The following is a 16773-nucleotide window of genomic DNA, read 5'->3' as shown; positions in this document are numbered from 1 at the left end:
TGCCTTCATTGTTTCTTTTATTTCTGTTCCCTTTTATATACTTTATAGTCTCATTTTGTTTACAAATGTATATTCTGATGCCCATGACAAAGGACGATATGAATAAATAAGTAAACCAACTGTCACAAAGGTAATGGGATGTAATCAATGGAAACATCTTCAAACAGTGTTTGAGGAGGCAGGAGAAGATGATGAACTGAAAGCATCAAATGTATTTGCTCTGTGATACAAAAGCAATGGACTCATAACAGGGGAAGATAGGAGAAATTACAAGAACTGAGTGGAGACCCAAAACATCACAGAGAAACAATCAAAGCAAAAGAAATAGTAATAAATTAGAATTGGAACCAGGCTCTTCCCACTGAGAATGGTAAGCAGGAAGTCAACAGGTAAAAATCAGATGATCCAAAAGGGATCACCCAACTCGGTGGCAGGAGAAAACAGAAACCTGAAAGTTACTGCCATCGCCAGGACCTGGAAAGTGGGGCTGATCCACTGACAGCAGCTGAACTGTGGGTGGAGACAAGGATGGGAAACGGGATCTTGTGTCTCCCCCATGTCCTGGAAGTGGTAGATGTTGCCATCCTGAGAAGGCCTCTCTGGGAGCCCAGGAACCAAAAGTATTCACAATTGGCTGGAACATGGGACACTTCTTCACAGAACTTGGGTATAATTCAGTTATAAGAGGCACTGGAAGAAAGGGCAAACTGCAAGCAGGAAACAACAAAAGTTTAATTAGCAAGAAGCCACACCTCAGCCAGGAAGCCAGAGGCTATAAAAGCCTGTGGAGATGGCACTGAGGACAGTATAATCAGAGAACAGAGCCACTGAGTCAGAGAACAGAGTCCCCAAGGTGACTTTTGATGGTCGTCTCACCACAAGAAGTTCCAGGGAGCCCCCTAATCCTACTGCAAACTGGGGATATACCTCCAAGCTACAACAGATAAGAAAGCATGGCACAGTCTGCCATTCAATAGAAGCAGCTGCACCAAACCTGGCTACACCGCCTAGAGACTCTCAGTTAAACCAAATAATAGAGAGAGACCTCAGTTAGCTATGAACCATTAGCTTAAATGCTAAAGCACTTAAGCTTTCCTAATGGAAACAAATACGTCACACTTGGCCTAAAACCACTGTGACGGGCAGAGAAGTTTGTGTGCAAATATACATATATGGACATGAAAGAATTACCAGAATTCCAATTTCCCTTTCTACCATAAACCAATTACCATCTCCTGTTTAATTGTGCTTTTTCTCCCTCTCTTTTAAAACTGAAACTCCATAATAACTCATAAAATCTAAACTACATTACCTTTCATGAAGTCTTCTCTTTCAAATCCTAGTTTTCATCTCTTTCCCATAGCTCCTCCCATTGAATATCCTCAATACACTTACAAGCGAAACTTACCTCTTACTAATAATCTGCCTTATTCCTGTTCCACCACCTCTTAATTTCCCTCAGCACTTAACACTTACCTTGTAACTATACTACTAGTCATCATCTTTTATTGGTTATTATTTCAATTAGTTTTATTGGTTTTTGTTCTTTGCTTCTTTTTTTATTACATTATTTACCTATTTCTTTCCCTCATTTTGCATCTTTTCTCTCACTTTTTTCTTTCATTCTTTCCTCCTATGAAATCACTAGGGCTTCCTGCTTCATACTTATTTGTGTGTGTGTGTGTGTGTACATATATATTTATCCCTCCTAGTTTCACCCCCATTGTATTCTAACCCAATACAACTTTTTCTTTCCCTTCTGCTTATTGAACTCACTCTACCTTCTCATTAATTAATCTCTTCTATGAAGCTTAATGTTCCCACTTCTCATCCTATATAATCAAATGCCAGAATTGCTCCAACAGGGTTTATTTGGTTGACCTTTTACTTATTAACCCCCTGGTTAAGGAATTTCTTCCCAGAACAAAAGATACACCTTAGACCTTATATCCATCTAAGAGTATCAGAACAGAAGCACTGACCCCTCTTCTTTAGAACCTAACACAATCACAAAACTGAAGCTTACTATCTTTGTTTTTTTTTTTTTTTGTTGGTCGTGGGGCTTGAACTCTGGGCCTGGGCTCAGCTCTTCAGCTCAAGGCGAGCGCTCTACCACTTGAGCTACAGCGCCACTTCTGGTTTTCTGGTGGTTTATTGGAGATAGGAGTCTCACGGTCTTTCCTGCCCGGGCTGGCTTTGAACCTCGATCCTCAGATCTCAGCCTCCTGAGTAGCTAGGATTACAGGCGTGAGCCACCAACGCCCGGCTAGCTTACTATCTTTGAAACAAAGGTTACACAATGTCAGAGAAAAAAGATGCACTTGAGCATTGATATCAACTAGTGGTCAACCAAGATCCCCCATCACAGTGCATATACCAAAGTCAGCCATCACTTCAGCTCAATGAAGCTTCAAGAAATCACCAATTGAGAGTCTCCAGGACACTGAAATCTCCACAAACATATGAATCCAGATGCATAAATTTCAGAAAAATATCATAAAATTAGTAAATAAACAAGAACAAGTGTCACCCTCAAAAACCAGTCATTCCACAATGAATAACTTAAAGTAAGAATGAAGACGAAGAAAGCTGAAAAAATGAAATCAATAAAACAATGGTAAGAATTGTCAATGAAATAAAGAATAAATACTTAAAATAACCAAGTGAATTCCAAGATAAGTGGATATGCAATATGAGTAATCAAATGAAGAATAGGAGAATATAAACAGCTAAATAAACAATGAAAAGGCAATGTAGGATATGAGAGAGGAATTAAAAAATAAATAGAAATAATGAAAAGAATCAAATCAAACTCCTAGGAATGATGATATCAATGCTAAAAAAGGATAATAGAATAGAAGAAGTTGAAAACATGGTATCAGAGGTTGAAGGTAAAATAGAGGTGCTAGATAAGTCAAAAATACTGAACAAAACACGTGTAAGAGAACAAGAGGTCTCTGTCAAAAGTTTAAATCTGCATATAAGAGGGATAAACAAGGAAGAAGAAATGAAAATGAAAGCCATTGGACCTATTCAACAAAATTGTGACAGAAAACATTCTCAAGTTTAAGAAAGAATATCTTGTGTGACCAAGGAATACAAAACTCCAGACAGATAAGACCAAAAAAGAAACAACCCCTAGACATATTATAGTCAAAACACTAAAGGTACAGAATTAATAAAGAGCATTGAAAGCAGCCAGTGAGATGCGTCAAGTGACCTACAATGTCAGGCTGTTAGAATAACAGCAGAGTTCTCAATGCAGGCACTAAGTGCAAGGAGGACATGGAAAGATATAATTCAAGTCCTGGAGGACAATAATTGCCATTGTAAACTATTGTACCTAGTGAAGCTCTCCTTCAAAATTGATGGAGAAATAAAAAGTATGCATGATAAATGAAAGCTAAAGGAATTCATGATCACTGAAGCAGAATTGCAAAAGATACTTAAAGGAATCCCAGCCTCAGAAGAAGATAATGAAAAACAGAAAAATACAGGAAGGAATAAACTGTATTAGTGAATAAATTAGCAAAGCGCAGAGAGGAAAGAAGCATGTACCAAAATAACAACAATAACTAGAAACAAGACACAACTCTTCATTAGAAGAATAACTGTCACACAGTACGTCTGAGAAAATACAAGAAAATTGAAATAACCCTTTGTATTCTATCTACCATAATAGAATAAAAGTAGGTATCAAAAAATACAGCAGAGAATATTCAAACACATGTTTACTGAACAATACACTGTAAAATAATCATAGTCATTGAAGAAAGAAAGGGAAAATCAAAAGTTTCAGGAAAACAATGAAGTTAAATGAAAATGAAAGTACATCCTATCAGAATCTGATATACAACCAAAGCAAAGTTGAGAAGAAAGTTTGTAAGTTACAAATGACTACATGGGACATAACAGAAAGGACTCAAATAACCTTATGATGGAAGACAAACTTCTTGTAAAACAAGAATAAAACCAAACTTCAAACTAGTACACAGAGAGAAGCAGTAAAGAGAAAAGAGATTCAGATCAATAAAGTTACAAGTGGGAAAGGAAATAGCACAACAGATACCAAAGAAATACAAAGGATCATGAGGAAGCTCTTTGAAAATATATTTCAAATAAGCATGACAATATAAACAAAAATAGAAAGAAGAGCTGTACTTATATGATATATATATTAAACACCCTGGAAAGCCAATTTCTACCTTTTATTTTAGTTCAATATGTCAGACACCAAGTAATTGTACACTCTGTGAGAATGTGCTTGATGATGACAGTTAATTGAGATGATTTTCTTCACAAACAACTAAAATAGTCACAGAGAAAAATGAGATAATTTCTGTTAATCAATCCGATACTTTTTCTTTGCTATGGTCTTTTAAATCAGATAAAATGAGATATTACTTATCAGAAAACTCAACTACAACATTTAAGATTTGCCACGTTCAGTTCTATAGTCACTTTCAACCAAAATTATTTCCTAGTTCTGTAAAAGTAAGATGAAAGAGTTTGCTTCAAAATTTCCTAGCTCTTAAAAATACCACTTATACAAGTATTCACTTTGCCCTTTAGAGTAAATGATTTGTTCAGTTTCTCATGGGATCAAATGTCCTACACAATCTATGAATGATTCAGAAGGAAAAATTTAAACTAATTTTATGTTTATGTTTATTGATTTCTTAAAGTACCACACAGCCAAACAAAAAAATTGATTTTGTACAACCTAGAAATGTACCAAACTTCAATTGATAGAATGAATGAAAATTGCACTATCAAACATTTATTGAGCACTTACTGCATGCCAGGACTGATGCTGAGAGATCTTGGAAATATCAAGATAAACACAAATATCCCCACACTTATGAGAAACTTAAAGGCCATTAAAACATAAATGGAAAACTAAATCTCAACTGTATAATTGACAGGGTAAGTGAAGACTCAGCATACAGCAGAATCATAAAGCCTGAAAAACAGATTGTGCAATTTTAAAACCGAGGTAGAAAAAAATGCCATCCAGATGAATTTTCCTGAAAAATAAATTTATACAAGTAATTTTATTAGTGAGTAGACCAATTGGTGAGGAATTATTAAAAGTAGTGATTAGAACATCATGACAAAGGTCATTAAGCTAAGTGAAGTAATTCAAGCACAGAATGACAAATACCTCATCATATCATGTGTACATAAAATCTAAAAAAAATCAAAACTCTAGAAGTAAAGTGTAGAGTGGTATTCTCTAAAGGCTGGCATGGGGAAAGTGGTGAAAATGGAGAAAAGAATCCAAGGATATACAATATGGATTTGGAAAGAAGAGTAAGTTTTTGAGCTTTATTGTGCAGCTTGGATAATGTAATGTTTGTTTTGAATGGCTAAGAGTAGATTTTAAATGTTTATAGAAAAAATAATTATGTGAGGTGATGTTAATTGACTTAATCATTCTAAAATGTGTACATATATAAAATTTGTACTATATATTGACAGATATAAATTGTATATCATTATATGTGAAAATTATATTATATGATGATTTACTTATCACTTAAAATTTTATTTTTTCCTTTCATTTTTCATTTTCCTTAGTTGTACAAAGGAGTTGCCATTTAATAAAACAGTTCATGAATATATCTCAATCAATGTCACCCCTTTCAACATTCTCACCCATCTCTCCCTTACCCACTCCTCCCTTCACTCTTTTTTTTAGGATATACATTGAATTCTTGACTGTGTTCTCCCTCTCTCTTCTTCTCTCCATTCATCTACCCCTTTCCCCTTGAACTGACCCTATCCTTTCTGAATACTCCCTTCCTGGTGTTTTATTTTTGCTGAACTTTGATTTTGCCTTTCCAGGGAATTATACTAGTTGAGATATCCCTTGAATTTATGGTATTTCAGTTCATACATGTTTATATACCACCCTATATATTTACTTACAAGTTTGAAAGAGAAATCTACCTTCCCATATAAGGGGAAGTATATGTTCTTTTTCTCTGTAGGCCTGAGTTACTTCCCTTAACATAATTTTCCAAGTCTTACCACTTTTTTTTATAAATAGTATGATATCCTTTTTATAATGGATGAGCAAAATTTCATTGTGTATCTAATGCATTTTCTTGATCCATTCATCTACTAAGAGGCATCTGGACTGATTACTTGGCAATGGTGAATAGTGATGTAATATACATGGTTGTGCTGGTGGCTTTACCATATCCTGGTTTGTGATCTTTTGGGTAAATAACCAGGAGTGGAATTGTTGGGTCATAGGGTAGATCTGTGTTTAATTTTTGAGGGACTGCCACACTGCTTTCCAAAGTGGTTGAAGTTTACATTTCTACCAACAGTTTATTAAGACACTCTTTAGGCAGCATCTTCACCAGTATTTGTTATCATTTTTTATTTGTTTTTTTTATAATGCCATTCTAACTGAGGTGAAGTATAATTTCAATGTTATTTTGATTTGTATTTCTTTATGGACAGAATCATTTCTTCATGAGTTTGTTGGTCATGTTTACTTCTTTGGAAAATATTCTCTGTAGCTCATTAGCCCATTTATTAATTATTAATTTTTTGAGGGTTTGATTTTTTTCAAGTTTTCTGTATATCCTGAATATCAAAACCATTAGATGATATGTAGTTGGCAAAAAAACTCCCTTTCTTTAGGCTGTCTTTATAGGTTTCTGACTCTGTCATTTTCTGTGCAGAAACATTTTAGTTTGATTCAGTCCCATTTATCAAGTCTTTCTTTGATCTTCTGTGCTTCTGTGTCTTTATTCAGAAAGCTTCTAACTGTTTCCCTTCCTCTTTTCTGTAATAATTTCATGGTTTCAGTTCTTACATTGAGATCTTTGATCCATTTATTATTGAGACTTGTGCACGGTGATATGTAAAGATCTAGTTTCAGTTTTCTGCATGTGGATATCCAGTTTTTCCAGCAACATTTGTTGAAGAGTCTGTATTTTGGTGCCTTTACTGAGTATTAAGTGGCTATTGGTTCCTGTAAATAAAAAAAGAGAGATAATTATGTGAGGTGATCTGCATATTAATTAACTTAATCATAACAAAATGTTGTATGTAAATATATATGAATTTTTGTACTATATATTTATATAAAAACAAATTATATATGATTATATATAAATCACATACAATTTGTCATTTAAAATTTTTAAAAATAACATAATAATTATATTTTTTACATATCACTTTTAAAATTAAAATATGATTAGTATTCCTGCTATTATTCTCTTCTATAGTCTTTAGAAATAATGTATTATCCAAATTTTAATTAGCTAGACATTTTCTGAGGCTTCCTATGACCTAGAACACTGCTGAATGAATGTATGGATTAGGGTGACACTGTTCCTGGTCTCAAAAGTTTGCTTTTATTTGAAACAAGCAGTCTGAAGTCTTTAGTGTTTTTACTTTCTTTCTTTAAAGTGTTGCTTAGGAGCTTAAATGCCATGATGTCAATAAGTTGGGAAGGAGGCTCCATAAGCCAAGACTCCATTGGTAGTCCAATTAACTCCAACAGATCCAGCCTCTATAGCAATCCTCTTATAATATGGTTTTCTTATGTGATCACTTCCAAATTCTTAAACTTGGTTTTCAGCTCTGGCCTCCTGCTTTTACCAGCTCTTTAGAACACTTAATCTTGCAGTCCCAGTGAAGTATCAGGTCTTGTATGATATAGTCCATGCTTCTAGATCATTACATGTATTATCCCATCTATCCTATTTCTTACACACCTCAAATTTCACCCCCACTTGAATGCTTCTTATCACTTTCCTGCAAAGATTGAGAAGTCCCCTTCTATATTTCACAGCATCACGTAGCATTATGGCTCTGTTGTGCATTCATTCATTGCAGTGCAGTAGGTTTTTCTTGGCCCATCTCTCACATGCTGAGATGATGATCTCCTTGTAAAGAAACAGCGCTTTATTTATTTTTGTATTTCCAGGATTAGCTTGGAGAATGGCACATAGCTATCAACTGGGAATGTGAACAAGGGCAGCTCAATGATTGTTGTCACAACAGAGTCCTTTCTGTTATTTTCCAGCAGAAATCTATTTTCTCAGTCATTCATCTGGGAAATGCATTAAAATAAAGTTTTACCCATGTGGGGATATTTTCAAAGTGGCTTGATCTTTCCAAAAGATAAACCAAAACATTGATCAGAGTGTATGAAGCACCAGGGAAGCAGTAATACAACTAGAAATGTGGGGGCAAAAACAATCTAAGTTTTTGTCCTGTCTCAAGTTCTGTGAAGTCTCAGGCCATCTCCAGTCATCCCTTTGCCTTCATCTGTAAAATGGACTTGTACAGGAGCTGTTCATCTGAGTCAGGCCACTCAGCTATGTACTGCAGATAGAATTAAGAAACCTTAGGGTTATAAAGAAGGAGGCATATGACATTGGACGGAGTGCTCTCATGACAAGACATTTACTTCTTCTGGAAAGCCACACACCATGACTGGACAGCTCTGACATTAGGAAGTTCCCTGCCCTGAGCTTAAATCTCCTTCCTCTCTGTGACTTTGCTCATTGATCTTTATCAGCTCTCTAGAGTCACAAGCGTATTTCCACTCCATTTGCACCCATGCAAGCCCTTAAATCATGGTGAGAGAGCTGTCAAAGCTTGCCCAAGCCTCATCTCCCTCATATTAAATAGCCTATGCTCCTTGAAGTGTGTCTCACATATTGAGGATACAAATCCCTCATGATTTCAGCCACCGACCTTAGAACATGCTTCAGTGCAGCTGGATCACAGTCCTTTTAGAAGATCTGGATACCCAAAAGGTCTGTGGTAGAGGGATCCCAGCATGCAGCTCTCCCCTTCAGCTGGGGACTGCAATTTCCCCTCACTGCTTAATGGCTCCACAATTCTAAGTTCAGCCTCGTTGGCTCAAGTTATGCTTGTGGTCAGTCAATATTTGAAGTAGTTCATAATTCAAAGTAAACAGAACTTGAAAAATCCCCTGTCAATCTAAGTTGCCCATGTTGCACTTACTTATGCAATTCATTTTTTTAAACCCCAAGTGGAGTGACCTCCATTTATCTACTATGCTCTCTCTCCTGAATTACCACAAACTTTCCCCAGGAGCCATTTTGCAGAGTAGTGACCACAAGTAACGATTCTAAGCCAAGGCATTGGGCCAGGATCATCTGTGCATCTCTACGTAGTAATCTACATCCTGATGTCCCCTACCTGGCTAGCTGGAGATAGGCTTGGAAAATTTTCATTTTCCTTCCATGCTTCCTCCCTTTCCTCGTACCAGTGGACTCTTTCAACCTTCCTTTACTCTCTAGCTTCCAATTGCAAAACATCTACCATGTGGAGAACTCAATTTATTATCTTCTTATAAGAAGGAATTAGGAGTGTATTTCTTTAAATTCCATCTTGTCTTTTGGGGTCAAAATATTTTAAAAATTAATTTTAATTTTAATATAATTAAATGGAGTCACTGAAGTTTCTAGTTGTATATTCCTGGTAAATGTTATCAGCTAACACTCAACATCTGGCTAAAGATGATCATTGAGACAATGACAGAATCCTGTGGCCTGTAACTAAGAGACCTACTTCAACCTGGCACCTAGCAATTTGCTATGAATTGATCAGGCAGGTGAATCCAATGTGACTTTCCCTAAAGATGTCACTATGAAGCCCATATTGCTTCCTTCTCCATTCTTCCTAGTTGACAGTAGCATCTGTATGTCATGGCAACTGCACCTTGTAATCAAGGTTTCATTACATCTTGAATTTGCTTAGATTATAACCTAGAAAACACTTTGCCAAGTGCACTGAATTAGTTCAGTTTGGCGTTAAGTTTTTTCTTGACGTACTAGATTTCATTAATTCCAGAAAGTCCAGATCAAGGGGGCCTAATCTAATCTTGGGGCAGGTAGCTTTAAGGGAAAAGTATTCCACACTGAAACCTGAAGACCAAGCAATATTTCAGAGGATAGAGGAAGGCTGGCGAATGGACAGACAGAATAATGAATTAAGAGAATGCTGTTGGAGCTTTGCTAAGATGCAGGTATGCTATGGATTTTGGACTATGATTGGTACTAAATAAATGTTCATTGAAGACTAGATTTAATTCTATGACTCATTAAGGGATAAAAGAAATGAGTATATAAATGATACATAAACAAGGCTAAAAGTCTTAAAGTTTCAACAGCACAGAAGGAGATTGCTCCAAGTTCAAGTTTACTAAAGAAGATTTAGAGGCAAATGAAGCTGCCTAGAGGAAAGTAAAGATAGCAAGTGGAAAATTCCATTATAAGTGAAAAACAATCAAAATAAGCCTTGACTAAAGTAATCACACCAAGAATTTAGAGAGACACCTCTTATGGGTGTGATCAAATTTCCTGATTTTATGTGTAAGATCTTGTGAAGTGAATGGAAAGTTTGAAATGATAGCACCTTTGTTTCTTTGAAATCTTTATCCACACAGCCCAGACTCTTCTGCATTGAATAGGGGCTCTTAGTCCCACTTTAGAAGACTCAGTGTCTCCAATTCTCCATGGTTAAATGTGTTAAATGTCAATTCATAATCCAGGGAATGTGGATTGATTTGTCTCATGCTACTGCAGGCTGTGCTGAAGGTATTAGAGAACATTGAGATAACTATACTCCCACTGGAGTGTTTTGAACTCTTAGACTAGCCAAAGACAGAGTTAGAGAAGAATGAAATTTCTGGCTCCTCCTTTCCCTTTCTTTCTTTTTTTCCCTATAAGAATTTGTCATGCCGGGCACTGGTGGCTCACACCTGTAATCCTAGCTACTCAGGAGGCTGAGATCTGAGGATCATGGTTCAAAGCCAGCCCAGGCAGGAAAGTCTGTGGTATTCTCTTTTTTTCTTTCCTGTTATTTATTTTTTTATTGTGAAAATGCTGTAAGAGGGGTTATAATTACATAAGCAAGATAATGAGTACGTTTCTTATTAAGCATTGTCGCCTCCTCCTTTGTTTCCCCTTACCAGCCATTCCCATCTCTCTCCCCCGCCACCCCACACCAAAGTTGTAAAGTTCGTTTTTTGACATAACGACTTGTACATCTCATATTGCAATGGTTCCACCTGTATCCCTATTTAAACAATTTGTTTTTTCCCTTCCCTTCCACAAATTATACCAACATCAAATACAGTGAAAACAGGGGTTATACCTTGGGAGAGGAACATACAAAGCAACAAAGAAATCATCTTATAAATATGTTAGAAACAATAGCAAGAAAGGAAAAACATTTGAGTCCTTATCTTGGGGTTCATTTCAGCTCACATCAACTTATCTGACTGTTTCTGCTTGTCTCAGACATACACTAGTTATTGCAAATAAGGGAAACCATGGGACCTATGTTTCTTTGGGCCTGGCTTACTTCACTTAATACAATTTTTTCCAAGTCTTTCCATTCATCTACTGAGAATCATCGGGGTTGGATCCATCTCTTAGCTATGGTAAATAATGCTGCAATAAACATAGTTGTGCTGGTCGCTTTAGTATGGTCTTGTTTGTGATCATTCAGGTAAATGCCCAAAAGTGTGATATCTCCAGTAAACCACTAGAAAACTGGAAGTGGCATTGTGGTTCATTGTGGTAGAGCGCTTGCCTTGAGCTGAAGAGCACAGGGACAGCACCCAAGCCCAGAGTTCATGCCCCACACCAGACAGAAAATAATTTTGTCATGTGCTTAGCAGATTTCAGATACTATATTGATAGATCTTAGATGAATTAAAATAATCTTGAAATAATCATATTCCATAGAATATCACTGCAGAAAGGGATATGAGCAAATGAGCCAAGACAGGAGGAAATGAACTAAGATACTAGGAAATGAACCAAGATATCAGGAAATGAACGGAGACCATTATTTTGGTCAAAGACGATACAAAAGGCTCAGTGAGTTTCAAACTGTGAAGCGTGAACTTGATTCAGTGATCGAGGCAGATATATAACTGTGTGTCAAATGCTGTCTCTCATATTACTTCTGGAATGTGCTATTACTAAATACGCAATTTCTCAAAGAAGCATCTTACTCCTGGGCATTGGAACAAATGCGTGTTTCTTGAATATAATGTGCCTCCAAGAATTATTTCCTATGTTGTCTGCAACAAAAATGTAATTCTTTACTTCAAAGAATGAGTTTAAGATTATATAATGACGAAAGATTAAAAAACTCCACCAAAAGGGAAGCAACCACATAATAAAGAGTGTATTTAGATAGCAGCATCTTTGAGGAACATGTTGTATATACAATGATGCTGAGAAAAGAGACATTTACTATATTTTTTGAAGTCTGAAAGTAAAGTCTCATATATTTTATGGAGCTTAAACCATTTGAATAAAAATGAGATAGCTGTGGGCTAGAAATGCTATAGCAGCGGTCTGATTTTATTGCCTCAAGACTGCAACTGAGATAGAAAAGATTTGGAAACAACTTTCTTTCCCCTGTTTTGTTTTATGTTTCCTGCTGGTCTAGATTCTGAGAAGAAATGCAAGTGAAAGAACGTGGAACAAAGTTTTGCTTGAGGATAAGAAAGTAAAGCATGAAGTGCATGAGTAGAATTTTTCTCTTAAAGATGAACAGTTATTCTTTGTATTCCCTCTCTCTCTTGTTCTCTCTTTTCTAAATTGAGCAAATATGTTCTCCAGGGCAGGATTTAAATTACACAGCTTTTAAAGAACAACATTGATTTAGCTTAACTCAGGTTGTTACAGTTTTAAAATGTTGGCTCTGCTAGGGCTTTAATGATAGGATTGATGAAGCACTTTGCAATACCAGAAAATTACATTCTAACTCGATTGGGCATAGTTTTAAAATTTCATTCTTGGTGCCAAATTTGATACCCCAAAGACTTAAATGTCATTTGTTATATAGACGTATATATCTTATTACAAAAACTAATAAGAAAACTATAGCTAGTTTAGAATGGTGTATTTTTAAGATGTAAAATCATTAATATAATGTCAACTATATCATTTTCTTTTGTTCTTTCATGGAATATATTTTAGTTTATTTTTTCACATAATGAAAAAATTCATAATAAATCTAAGCATTCTCAGAAAAGCTCTAAGAGCTGCTAGAAGGAAAACAAACAGAAATGAGGTAGACCTCCCTCAAATTAAAAGGTCAAAAGAAATATTTGGTGAAACTATTTATCCATACTAAGTTTGTTCTTGTTTCCACGTGAAGAAATAAATTGAGAAACACTTAAAATCTTTTCCAGGAAATTGCATTTATTATTGACATTTGTTCAGCAGTTTTCTGACATTGTTGGGCTTGTGATTCACTTTTGAGATCTTAAATCTCTCTGCAGATAAGACCCCAATATAAATAAGATGACTAGAATGAGTCCTAAACCCTTACAGATTAGTTGGTAACAGGGATCCTTCTCAACCACTGTTAAACTAAGAACCATCAATAACATGCCTAATAGTAAAATACATTCCAGAAGCAAGTTCTAGGAAGCTCTGATTCTATTTCTAGTTCTACACTAGACATTCAGGTGTTCCTCTTTGGAGGGCTATGTGAAGGGTCCTTCCTATGCCTAGTCATTTTTTTCCTAGTCATTTTTAACATATCCCTATCTTTATTTGCCCACATTCCCTCATTCCCTGACAGGCTGTAATCTGTTGGACACTTTTGAAACCAGATTTTGTGACCCTATGGCCAACTTCCAGGAGTTTTACCTGTCAGGTATTACAACCTGGCCCTGTATTCCAAATAAAATGATACTGTAAGGATTTACTGTATGGCCCCTATGAGAAGGCAGCACTTTAGTGCTCTTCTTCAGCATCCTCAGGACACAGACGTGAAATGGACATGAGTTTAAACAGAGAACTGGGGAAGAGGGAGGAAAACAATTATTAAATAGTCCCAATCAGATCATGGCCTGATTGATCATTATTTCTGACCCTCTTTTTGGAGGGTTTCTGGAGAAGTTACCATTTTTGTTTTCACTGGTCAGGGTAAAGAAGTCTTTGCCTTGTGGTCTGTCCTGTGGAAGCTGTATTGTCTTTTAGGGTTAATTTTTACCCCTTGTTATTGATACCTTTGATCAGAGGTAAGTCCTGTCCTTCCCCCATTTCATGGAGATCAGAGTGACTCTAGAGAGAATGGCTTCGTGCAAAGATAATACAAAATAAAATAGGACAAGGTTTTCTTTTGCTTTGAATTGATTTATGAACCCAGCAATAACAGAACTGAATCACCTATTTGACTCTCTTCTTCCTCTTACAAATGTTAACAACATCTTTCTAAAATTCCACTCCTTACTTTACCCTGAGAATCTGTATTCCTTTTAGTCCATTGGTTGGCAGAGTCCCCTTCTCATCCTTGAACTTTTGCTCTCGTATAGCCTTCAGAAAACAACTAATATTCCCTTCAGTCTCTTCTTTCCCTCTCAGTGTAAGTGGTTCCTGAAGCTTGTGTTCTCTGTTCCCTTTCTCATCTCTGGATTTTTAATTTTTGTAACCCAAACCGCCACATATTGACATGGTATTGCCCCAAAATTTCTGTCCCTTTGTATTCTGCTACCTGTCCATCCCCCTTTCTCTCTCCCTCTCTTCTCTGCCCCTCACATTGGCCCTGCCAGTCATAACAGCCCTATGCTGACTACCAATCAGAGATGTGAAAGTAGGGCACCCGGGGCTGGGCTGAGAAGCCAGGAAGAGGCTCTATTACCTTTGTTACTGTTACTGCCTTTGCATTTTCTTTTTTATTATTGTTAATATGTTTTCTTTATTGTGAAAATACGGTACAGAGGAGTTACAATTACATGAGCAAGTTAATGAGTACATTTCTTATCAAGCATTGTTGCCTCCTCCTTTGTTTTTTCCTTACCATCCCTGCCCTCCCATCTCCATGACTACGCTCCCCCCACCAAAGTTGTAAATTTCGGTTTTCAACATAGCATCTTGTACATTTCATTGTTGTAATGGGTCCACCTGTATCCCTATTTAAACAATTTGTTTTTTCCCTTTGGGACATTTACCCTAATGATCACAAACAAGACTTTGGGGCATTTACCATAATGATCACAAACAAGACCATACTAAAGCTACCAGCACAACTATGTTTATTGCAGTATTATTTACCATAGCTAAGATATGGAACCAACCCAGATGCCCCTCAGTAGATGAATGGATCAAGAAAATGTGGTATATATGCCACATTCTATGCCTCCATCAGAAAGAATGACATTGCCCCATTTGTTAGGAAATGGAAAGACTTGGAAAAAATTGTATTAAGTGAAGTAAGCCAGGCTCAAAGAAACATAGGTCCCATGGTTTTCCTTATTTGCAATAACTAGTACATATCTGAGACAAGCAGAAACGGTCAGATAAGTTGATGTTAGATGGAATGAACCCCAAGATAAGGACTCAAGTGGTTTTTCTTTGCAATTTCTTTACTGGCCAAGCATGGTTAACTCCAGTTTGACTGTGAAATGCCTCCTTTGGTCAAACTTTGCTTGTAGGACCTTCCCTTACAAGCTCTTTCCATAACCCTGCCAAACTATATTCCCTCACAACTCATGGTACCTCTATTTCCTTAATTAAATCCTGATTAATGAAAACCTTCTAAAATAACTTCTATATCTTTCAATTTCTCATTTCTGTCTTGTTTGGGTTTTTTCCTGCTCTATTTTCTGGGAGATTTTTTGGTTTGCACACTCATTTATTTATTCATTGTGCACTGTTAGGGATTGAACCCAGGACTTTGTACATGCTAGGTAACCACTACATGACTGAGCAATACTGCCAGCACAGGAACTAATAACATTTAATTTCAGATATTTCTTTCCTTTTCTGATTCTATTCCATTCCATAAAGACCTTCTTTTCATTTTAGTATATTAAAGGGTATTCATTTTAATAATACATTCATTTATTCTCCCTACTTATTTTGACCCTGCCTTCTTTTTAGTGTTGCTAGCACACTTCTAATGTCTTGAGATTTTGTTTATAATCACAAGTGGATACTTTTTGAATAGTTGGCTTTCTCCATTTTATTGACAGTTCTGTTTTCCTACCTCTGCTTGTAAAGGAATATTCTTTACGTGTACACTAGAGGACCTCTGAGATGGAGAGAAAAAGGCTTGAGGTCTGGGATGGGAATTGTCTGTGCCTCCGGCCCATCTTTCCTTTTCCATATTTTTTTTGGCCAACACTATAGCTGAGTTCATCTCTCATGTTTGTTTTCCTGTGGTCAGTCTTTAGACTTGCTAGTTTAAACTTTCTCAAAAATACCTTCTTATAGTGTCTCTCCAATAAAATCTTTCTCAAAAACATTTTATGGTTTTCAAGTGCCTTCAGATTCATTGTCAAGCATTCAAGGCCAATGAATCTGCTTCAGACTTCCTTTATTATAATTATATTATAGTATTACTTATATTATTTCACATTGGGTTGCTCAGTTTTTTTGACTTGTATTTCCTGCCTCTAAACCTTTACTTAAGCCTTCCTTTTAATCATGATAGTGTCCTCCTCCATGCCTATAAACATCATTCTTCCTGGATAGCTATTCAAGTATCACATTTTCATCCTTTCCTGTCCATTTGTCTATTTTAACTTACTATAAGTTATTGGAATGAGCATGCGTCTGATATACCAACCATTTAGCATTCATTTATCTTCCATATTATAATGAAATTACCTATAATTTAAGGGCTCTATTTTTTTTTAATTTAATTTTATTTTATTTGTGAACATACTGTACAGAGGGGTTACAATTGCATGGGCAGGATAATGCATACATTTCTTACCAAGCATTGCAGCCTCCT

This window comes from Dipodomys ordii, unplaced genomic scaffold (assembly GCF_000151885.1).
Source record: "Dipodomys ordii isolate 6190 unplaced genomic scaffold, Dord_2.0 Scaffold20, whole genome shotgun sequence".
Taxonomy (NCBI): Eukaryota; Metazoa; Chordata; class Mammalia; order Rodentia; family Heteromyidae; genus Dipodomys; species Dipodomys ordii.
This window is presented reverse-complemented; position numbering follows the sequence as displayed.